Source organism: Podarcis raffonei, chromosome 15, assembly GCF_027172205.1.
Source record: "Podarcis raffonei isolate rPodRaf1 chromosome 15, rPodRaf1.pri, whole genome shotgun sequence".
Classification (NCBI taxonomy): Eukaryota; Metazoa; Chordata; class Lepidosauria; order Squamata; family Lacertidae; genus Podarcis; species Podarcis raffonei.
In genome coordinates, this window is record NC_070616.1 from 13,556,988 (window position 1) to 13,567,497 (window position 10,510).

The 10,510-nt window shown below is 49.8% G+C and overlaps 1 protein-coding gene across 2 annotated transcripts in view; it reads right to left on the reverse strand.

Moving 5' to 3' along the window:
- Positions 1-4,964, reverse strand: part of SRRM3 (serine/arginine repetitive matrix 3) — a 106,155-nt gene extending 101,191 nt beyond the window's left edge. Inside the window, exon 1 of one of the 2 annotated variants that reach the window (XM_053367813.1) lies at positions 4,634-4,964. The gene's annotated coding sequence lies outside the window, so the exon portion shown is untranslated. The remainder of the gene's footprint in view (positions 1-4,633) is intronic. The other variant, XM_053367814.1, reaches the window with a different exon arrangement.
- Between the last annotated feature and the right edge of the window lie 5,546 nt (positions 4,965-10,510).

Genomic DNA, 10,510 nt, shown 5'->3' on the forward strand with positions numbered 1-10,510 from the left:
TTGCAGGACCGATGTGAATTAAAATGGGGGTCATTTGGAGGGTGGGTGGGATATAGCTGTAATCATGGTGATGATATCAACAATAGTTTAATGCTTCCCCCCATTAGAGATACCCTGAAAGCAGAGCTCCAGACCACCACACTACAAAAATAGTATAGTATTATATCTCCCTAGGGCTGTATGGGGTGTTAGGGGAGGGGTAGTACCTCTGGTAGGGACGCGGGTGGCGCTGTGGGTTAAACCACAGAGCCTAGGACTTGCCAATCAGAAGGTCAGTGGTTCGAATCCCCGCGACGGGGTGAGCTCCCGTTGCTCATTCCCTGCTCCTGCCAACCTAGCAGTTTAAAAGCATGAAGTGCAAGTAGATAAATAGCTACCTCTCCAGCGGGAAGGTAAACGGCATTTCCGTGCGCTGCTCTGGTTTGCCAGAAGCGGCTCAGTCATGCTGGCCACATGACCTGGAAGCTGTACGCCGGCTCCCTCGGCCAGTGAAGCGAGATGAGCGCCGCAACCCCAGAGTCGGCCACGACTGGACCTAATGGTCAGGGGTCCCTTTACCTAGTACCTCTGGTGGGGAATACGTCATACCCTTTCTGGGAGAGTTTGTTCCCCTTTGGTCCCCACCCTTCACTCAGCTCTCACCTGTGGCTCCTAGAAGCTGTCAGCATGCAACAGCGGCCACACCCTGGGAACGACTTTGACTGGCCGGCTAAACCAGATGAAGGTAGCCAATGGGTCTCAAACCCTCTGTGAGTTAGGGACTTCCTCTATTTGTGAAGACAGGCTCTGGCGGATTGAGCGGAGGAGGTGGCTTTGGGATGCGATTCAGAAATGAAATGAAGAGGTGCGGCAGCTCATTGGTTGAACAGATGCCCCCTGGCTGGGTTCGATCCATCAAAAGAGGATCTCCAGCAGCATTAAACCTTGGAGAGCCACTGCCAGCCAGGGCAGACCAGGGCTCGTGGTCACCACAGTGCACCTGCAAAAGATAAACAAGCCCTCCAAAAACCGTAATGCGCAGGAGACACTTGGTTCTCAATGGCTACCAGCCACAATCACTACGCTCTGCCTCCACAGTTGGAAGCAGTAATGCTCCTGAATGCCAGTCGCTGGAAGCCACAGGAGGGGAGAGGGCTCTTGTGCTCAGATCCTGCTTGGAAGTTTCCCACAGGCTTGGCCACCGTGATAACAGAATGCGGCACCAGATGGACCATTGGTCTCATTCAGGAGGTCCTTCTTCCTGCTCAGTTCCTGTGTGCATTGGCTTGGTCCCTCCTACCTTGAACACAGCTCCTCAAACATGCCCACGTTTCACTGGATGCCAGGACTGGGCACCCTCTCTCCCTTCTGTTTAGAACAGATGAGATGTGGAAAGAGCATCTCTCCGTCAGCAAGGGAGGAGGTGGGCTCCCCACACGCAATTGATGAAGCGGCTGATTGGCGGGGCATCATTTTGCAGCCCTGCCTCTTTTCCCACTCTTTCCCGAAGTGGCACCCATTTTGCGTTGTGCCACACACACCCCTCTTTGGTGACTGGCACCTATGGCACTTTCTCAAAGTTCCAAACATGCCAGTTGCTGGAGTTGACAATCCTGGGCGAGTTGCTGTAACAGTGGGACACCATCACCGTTATGATGATAATGGGATTCATTAGCTGAAATTCCTGCATTGTAGGGGGTTGGACTAAATGACCCTTGGTGTCCCTTCCAACTCTACTACAACTCAAGGATTCTTTTCTTATTATATCACCTTCTAAACCACCATCTCAAGGCGATTTACGCATAAGATAATTAAAACCGTTAAACACACAAAAACAACCAATACGCTCAAAGCAAGCCTGGATAGCTCAGTTGGTTAGAGCGTGGTGCTGATCACGCCAAGGTTGCAGGTTCGATCCCCAACAGCTGCATATTCCGGCATTGCAGGGGGTTGGACTAGATGATCCTCAGGGTCCCTTCCAACTCTACATGTTTATGTTTCTAAGACTAAAACCCCAATAAGTGGGCACTTATGGTAAACACCTGCTTATGCCATGAGAACAAAGGGGTCTTCAACCATTTCTGGAAAATGCAGATAGTGGCTACCTGTTGTATGTTGTCAGGAATGTTGTTCCATAGAAACAGGGGCAGCCACCTTGAAGGCCCTGCTCTGAGGTCCTGCAGAGAAGGATTCTGAGATCTTTGGAACTCGCAGGAGAAACTCCTCTGCAGTGACCTACTGGGTGTATAAAGGAGGAGGCAACCTCTTAAGTCACCTGGTTCTGAGCTGTATGGAGACTTGTGTTTTAGTAACAACACTTTGAATTTGGCCCAGTAGCAGACTGGCAGCCCATGGAGATCCCACAAGCAAGGTGCTATATACTGGTGGGAGCTTGCCCCCACAAGCAACCAAGCTACTTCATTCTGCAGCAGCTGTAGCCTCCAGACCCACCCCAAGGGCAACAAGGCAGCTTCAGATATGAACCATTGTAACTTCTCTCTATCAGCCAGCCAGGTGACCCTGAGTACCCTCAGGCAGGCATGAAGGTAAGGACTGTACCTTGATTATTTGCCCCTGACACCTGGGACTCCAAGGTGCAATGCCTGTGTCCATGAAGGCTCCATTTAGCTAACATTTACAGTGCATTCACAGGCTTATCCTCCATTTGGGTATAATTATGCTGCTTTGTTGCCACGGCATCTGCCTGAAACTGCCCTTGTTCCTGTAATTATTTGATGCCCCAGGACAACAAAACCAAAGGGGAGCAGCACATTGTCCCTTCTGCCCTTAGTCAGGGCATCAGGGGCCCTGGAAAAGATGTATCCCCTGCATGGCCCCATCCATTGGCCAAAGAAGCAGCAGCAGTAACTTTACTTCCTCCCTGCCTCCTAGGGGGAGCGGAAGACTCCATTTCAACTGTCAGTTGTCCTGGGGCTCCAGAGCAGAAAGGAAGCAGACTGTCCTCTAGCACCAACCAGGGCCACTGAGAGGCTGAAACCCCACCATGATCCCCCAGGAAGAACACCAGGTCAAAGCAAGAAGCAGTCTGGCCTCATCCTCCAGCTAGTGAAGGAGCAGATGTCCCAGTGCTTGCACTCCTCTTCCCTCCTCATTCCTTTTTTCCTTTTGTGTCATGTCTATTAGGTTGTGAGCCAGTGGGTGGGGACTGCTCACCTTTCAACATATGCACAGCACTTTAAAAATGCCAAGCGTGAGATAAATGTTAGATAATAGCTATTACTGTTATTATAATTATTATTAAGAATAATTTCATACAAAACCCTTGACTGCTTCCTTAAATGTTGACAAAGTTTGTGAGGGTTCCCTCTCCTCTCCATATTCTTGTATGTCAACTCACATTCAATACACAAAACTTTGATTTACTGTGCAAATCCCCACATGCCCAGATATATAAATATAGATATATGCACACACACCTCCACCAAAAAAACAGTCACATCCCTATTATCAGAAGAGCAGTTCTTCCAGTGATCTAATACCAACTGAAACCCACCGCCCTCCCAGCAACGCCCCTTCAAATTTACAGCTCAGAATTTCCTGGGAATCCTTCCAAGCCCTCCACGATGAATAATTCAGAGGTTGCACACCATCCTCAAATTGAGCAAACTTCTCCCGGCTACCTTGGGTCAAAATTGCATCGATGAGATATCGCCTCCTGAGCTTGGAGGACATCTGAGAGACCCCCGAGGAAACCCTTCCATCGCCTCTCCTTTAAGAACGGCATTTCTCTCCCCTGGAAAACTTTCCCCTCTTTTGCTCCTGGCTAGAGAAACCTAGCCAGGATATAAACCTAGAGAAACCTAGCCAGTTGATATAAACCTAGAGAAACCTAGCCAGGATATAAACCTAGAGAAAAAAACCCGTTTGGGGAAAAAAGACCCAACATTTTTTGGGGGAGGGGTAGGGAACCAAAGCGACTCTTTTGCCTCTGACATCCCAGCATCCACTATCCGTGTCCCTAGACAACTAAGCTCAGCTAGTCAAGGAGAAGACCCGTGTCTGTCCTTTTCCCCACCAGCCTCTGAAGGAGAGCTGTCAAATTACTGTAGTTCAGTGTCCCCTCCATCTGTCTCCCTCTTCCTCTCCCCCCTCTCTCTGTGAGTATTGCTCCCCCTTTTCTATCCTAGAAAACTGAGGTCTTGGGCGTGTGTTGTTGGGGAGAGGCATGGCACCCCCCCCGCCTCCCTTTGCATCGACCCAACCTCAACCAGAGTCTCATCCCGTCCAGCCTAGCTTATTTGTTTTCCAACGCATGCAGGAGAACAGGGTTGTTGGGAGAGGCCAGCCTTCTCTAAGCCTTCGCCTCCCGGGAGACACAACGGCGGACAATCCTCCCCACCCCCAGCCCTTGCATGGTGCCTTCCCCCCCCCTCCCCACCTGCTCTTTGCAAAGAAATATCAAGCACACAGCAGATGGGACTGCAGCCAAGATACCTCCTGCTAGCTCTGCTCCCTCCCTCCGCCCCAGACGCTGACACCAAAACTGCTGTGTCTTCTAACAAGCCTTTGAGATCTGTAATGGTTCCCCCCCCCTTCTTCCTCCCACTTCCCCAGCAGACGCAGGCAGAGCGCACACCTTCAGCCCCCCAACCCCCAGCCAGGATTTCCCCCGCCCCACATCTCCTTTCCCTACCTTGCTGGAGAAGGAAGCGCAATCTTGTGTCCGTGCCAATAACTGCAGATGGGGTTTGGCCTCGCTCTTGCCAGCCTCGTTCTCCTTGGTTCCGCTGGAGCTCAGTCCTCCTGGCTCCCTGGGCCCTCCAGCCCAGGGCCAACCAGCCCTGGGACACCCCACCCTGTTCTTGCACCCTCCCCAAAGCCCACCCTCTCCGCTCCCGAGCGCACCCAGCTCCCCTCAAGGCTCTTTCGGGCTCCCTCTTTGCAGCATTCTCCACTACTGAGCTTCGCCTCCTGAAGTGCTGGACAGCTCCGTGCCATAGAGCCGGCCCTGGCTTGGTGCAAGAAGGGACGGCCTCCTCCCCGATCCACAGAGCCCCCTAGAGGAGAAGAGCGGGAGGCGCAGGAGAAGGGGGGGGAATCACGCTGGATTCTGGAGAAGAATCTGAGAGCTTCTCGGTTTATTGCACTCGGCGCCGTTGGCTTTGAAAGCCGCTCCGAAAGTATTCGACAGGGAAAGGGCAAAGGGAAATGTTAAAAAGGGAAATGCCAAATAAACCGCAGGAATCATAGAGAACCTCTTTGGAAATCGACGTTTGGTCGATACAGAAGTTTTTCCATATTTTCCATATTTTCGTAGGTGCATTTTCTCATTTTATAGTTTTTCCAAAAGGGGAGGGGGAGGAATAGTGAGAAAAGGCTAGTGGGAGGGCAGCCTGATAGCATTTATTTGTTGCACTTCTAAATCAAGGTCTCCCAAACTTAGGTCGCCAGCTGTTTTGGGACTACAATTCCCATCATCCCTGACCACTGGTCCTGTTAGCTAGGGATGGTGGGAGTTGTAGTCCAAAAACAGCTGGCGACCCAAGTTTGGGAAACCCTGTTCTAAACTGTCTTTTAGTACACACTGGGGCACCAAGTCTGGTTTTACTGCTGGAAGCAATGCAGTAAGGGCTGTCCTGCCCTGCTGCCATCCACTCCTTGCCCCTGCCAAAGCACCCTTTACCTAGGTTATGTGGCAGCAGGGCAAAGTGTGATGGTGGCAGTAGCAGGTTCTGCCAACATCTCACCCGAAACTGGCAATGATGCCTGTGGCGTTTCTCCACCAACAGTGGAGGTGGCAGTGTAGATGCCACCTCAGGGGTTTCTGCCACCTGAGACAGTTGCTTCACCCCGGCTCATGGGTGGGCCAGTCCTGAGTGCACAACTCCCAGGATCCCTTGTTGCTTGTTAATACAGTAAAGCCCATTTGATATTGTTAGAGCTTAGTAACAAAGAAGCAGGTCTCTGGTCCAAGGAGCTTAAGTTTTTAAACTAGAGTACAGTGATACCTCGGGTTAAGAACTTAATTTGTTCCGGAGGTCCGTTCTTAACCTGAAACTGTTCTTAACCTGAGGTACCACTTTAACTAATGGGGCCTCCCGCTGCCGCTGCACGATTTCTGTTCTCATCCTGAAGTAAAGTTCTTAACCCGAGGTACTGTTTCTGGGCTAGCGGAGTCTGTAACCTGAAATGTCTGTAACCTGAAGCGTATGTAACCTGAGGTACCACAGTAGTTGCCAACCATTGTTCTAGATCAGGCTTCCCTGCACCAGCTATGGCTGATAGGTCTTGTAGTCCACAACATCTGGACTGAGGCAGATGGGAGCTGTGGTTGAAAACATCTGGGTTTGGGGCTGGTGGACATTACAGTCCAAAATATCTGGGCTGAGGCAGGTGGCAGTTGTGGTCAGAAACATTTGGCCAGGATCTGTTGCAAGTTGTGGTGTGAATCATCTTTGCTGGGGGCTGATGGGGGCTATAATCTAAAACTTTTGGTTTGGGGCTGAAAGGAACTGTGGTCCTAAACATATGGCCAGGTTGAGAAAGGCTGTTCTAGAGTTCTCCACTCCTCCACAGCAGAGATGTTTTTGGTGGGTTGTGTGTGTGTGAAACCTTGTCTCGTTTTTATCAATTTATTTTCCCAGGCGCTTCTTTAATTTGAAGCAACTTCTGGGATCTGTTGTGCAGCTCTCCTCACATTAGCAGAACGCTGAAACTGTAGCAGAGCAAAGCTTGGCGTGTTGCTGCTGCTGCTGTGCGGTGCGGTAAATCACAGCCAGAGAAATTAAAATCCCTAAATAAACCGGTAAATGGCAATCATAAAACCTGCAAACACCCTGCATAAATCAGGAAGGGAAGCCTTTCTTTATATATATAGTAGAGTCGAGGAGGGGGTTGGGTGAGAGCAAATGCTTGAGGATACTTTGGGTAGAAGAGAGAAGACTGAAACGGGGAAGGAAGGTGACTGTGGGGTGGGTGGATCCCTGTGGGGCAGGGGAGAAAGAAAGTTGTGGGTCGGAGCACAAAAGGAAGGTTGCAGGCCATGATCAGGTACACAGCTGGAATCAGGAAGGCTGCAGCATTCCTTAAGGGAGCTCCATGGTGGAGCATCTATTTTGCATGCAGAAGGTAAGAACATAAGAAGAATCTGATGGATCAGGCCAATGGCACATCTGGTCCAGCATCTTCTTCTCACAGTGGCCAGCCAGAGGCCTCCTTTTGGGAAGCCCACAGGCAGGACCTGAGCACAAGAGCCCTCTCTCCTCCTGTGGTTTCAGCAGCTGGTATCCTGAAGCATTTGCTGCCTCCAAGTGTGGAGACAGAGCAGAGCTATCATGGCCAGTAGCCATTGATAGCCCTCTCCTCCTCCATGAATTTGTCCAGGCCTCTTTTAAAGCCTTCTAGGTTGGTGGCCATCACTGCCTCCTGTGGGGGGGAGTTCCACAGTTTAACTGTGCACTGAGTGAAGAAGAACTCTTTTACCTGTTCTGAATGTTCCAACATTCGGCTTCATTGGATGTCCGCATGTTCTAGTGTTGCGAGAAAAGAAGAAATACTTTCCTCCACCCACTTTCCCCATGCCATGCATAATTTTATGACCTTCTAATGTCACCTCTTGCTCACTGTCTCTCTCTTGGTATGCCCTGCAGAGGACCTTAAGGTACACAAATGACAACATTTTGGAGGTCTCAAGTCGCAAGGTGGTTAGATTGGTCTCAACTAGGGCCTGGGCCTTTTCAGTACTGGCCCCAACTTGGCGGAACGCTCTGTCACAAGAGACTAGGGACCTGCAGGACTTGACATCTTTCCGCAGGGCCTGCAAGACAGAGCTATTCCACCTGGCCTTTGGTTTGGACTCAGTCTGACCCTTATGTTTCCCTCCCCTTGTGGTTTTGATCTATGGGCTACTATTAAAATGAGGCTGCATTTTAAATTATATTTAACCTGTATTTTAAATTGTTGTTTTTTCCTATTATGTTTTTACTGTAATTTTACTGGTGTTAGCCGCCCTGAGCCTGGCTCTGGCAAGGGAGGGCAGGGTATAAATTATTATTATTATTATTATTATTATTATTATTATTATTAAACCAGTGTTTTTCAAGCAGTGTGCCATGGCACCCTGGGGTGCCTTGAATGATAACCAGGGGTGCTGTAGGTAACACTGGCCTCTGCCCCTCTTTCCTTCCCTGCCTCCTCTGATGCCCTCTCGCATCTCTGCCTCCCAAAGGCTTGCACGGCTGTTTGTTGCAGCAGCCCTGGCTACAAGCTCCCCAGGTGAATGGTGCCTCTGGGGTTGGCAAGGGGGTGCTTCCCAGGCCCCTGTGGGGCAGTGTGAGGAGGAGGCACCTGTCTTTGGGACAGAGGGGGCAACTCAAAGACCAGGAGTAGCAGCTGCAGCTGCCTGGAGGACTCCCAAGGAGAGGGGAGAGGAGGCTGAGGGAGAACTCCCCAAGGGAGGGTGTTCAAAAAGGGGCGAGGGGCTGCCAGCTCTGCAGGCAAGGGGTGACAAAACTGGGTTTCTGAACCCCACGGGGTGCTGCAGAAAGAATGCAGTTGGTCAAGGGAGCTGGTTGAAAACCTCTGCTCTAAACTAAAAAAAAATCCCAAATGCTGCAGCCTTCTTCACAGGGGAGTTGCTCCACCCCCTTGATCATTTTGGTCTCCCTTTGGACACAGGTGCAATCCCTGGCAAGCTCCAGGTGTGGCTGAGAGAGACGCCTGTTGCCGATACTCAACTGGATGGACAAATGGCCAGTATAAGGCAGTTTCCTATGCTCCTCCTTAAGGCAGCCCTTTATTCAGAATAATGGCCAGAATCTTGCTTTGGCAGCAGATCCCAGATTCAATCCCAAATAGCATCTCCAGGCAGGGCTGGGAGAAGCTGCTTGCCTGAAACCTCTAAGATCTGCTGCCAGTCAGCACTGGACAAGGAAAACAAAGGTGTCTCAAAGGTGCCTTACTGCAGATAGACCCAATGTGTTTCAGGACAGTTACCTTTCTTGGGAGCTCAGTTCCTTACTGCTTTGAGAACTTGATCAAGGTTTTTAGCTGGGGCAATCAGAATAAGGTCCACTATTTGACTGCTGATTCAGGACCCTAAACTGTGTTTTATATAACCGGCTTTTTAATTTGTTCTGTGTATATCGCAACGTCTTTTGTTGCTATGGCCGACAGCTGATGCAAATAAAGTTCCATTCATTCATTCATTCATTCATTCATTCATTCATTCATTTGAGAACTTGATCAAGAAACCTCTCTTAAAGAAACTTGCATTGCAAAAGACCTTTTTAAAAAAAACTGTGGACTTTGCAGAAAACTACAGCTAGCAGCTGGATGCTTGCAGGACTTAGGAAGTGAAGTAGTGACAGGCTGTAGCTCAGTGGTAGAGCACATGGTCATAGCCGGGGAGGGCAGGAGGGCAGCTGCCCCCCTAGATCCACAAAAATTATTGAAAAGCATTGAAAATGCTCAATTAACTGAGATTCTCTTCTCCCAGCAGTTGCCTTCCCCTCTGGTATTTTTGTCTGTGATTTCCCCACAGAAAGCTCAACCATTTTGGTGGGCGATCCCCTAAAAAAAACCTCATGCAGTCCAAGGTTGGAGGATCTATGATCCTCCAGATATTTATGGACTCCAACCCATTGACAACTGGCGATGCTGGCCGAGTTGATATCTTCTGGCTTCTTAAATAACAATTTTGATGTTGTTGTTTAGTTGTTTAGTCGTGTCCGATCTTCGTGGCCCCATGGACCAGAGCACGCCAGGCCCTCCTGTCTTCCACTGCCTCCCGCAGTTTGGTCAAACTCATGCTGGTAGCTTCGAGAACATTGTCTAACCATCTCGTCCTCTGTTGTCCCCTTCTCCTTGTGCCCTCCATCTTTCCCAACATCAGGGTCTTTTCCAGGGAGTCTTCTCTTCTAATGAGGTGGCCAAAGTATTGGAGCCTCAGCTTCAGGATCTGTCCTTCCAGTGAGCACTCAGGGCTGATTTCCTTAAGAATTGATAGGTTTGATCTTCTTGCAGTCCATGGGACTCTCAAGAGTCTCCTCCAGCACCATAATTCAAAAGCATCAATTCTTCGGCGATCGGCCTTCTTTATGGTCCAGCTCTCACTTCCATACATCACTACTGGGAAAACCATAGCTTTCACTATACGAACGCTTGTTGGCAAGGTGATGTCTCTGCTTTTTAAGATGCTGTCTAGGTTTGTAAATAACAATAGGCATTGCATATCTGGCTTTCAAGCACGAGGACTAGGAACTTGACATTTTCTTTTTAAAAGCAAGGATGAGGAAGCTGTGGCCTTTCAGGTATAGTTGGATTCCGACTCTCATCCCCCCTGATGATTGGCCATGTTTGCTGAGGCTGATGGGAGTTGGAATCCTCTGGCTTCTGAAATAAAAATAGCCATTGTGTACCTACTTTCAAGCTTAAGGACTAGAAACCTGACCATTTTCTTTTTAAAAGCAGGGGTGGGGAAGTTGTGGTCTTCCCGATACTTGCTGGACATCAACTCCCATCATCCCTGACCATTGAACATTATGGCAGAGGCTCATGGGAGTTGGAGTCC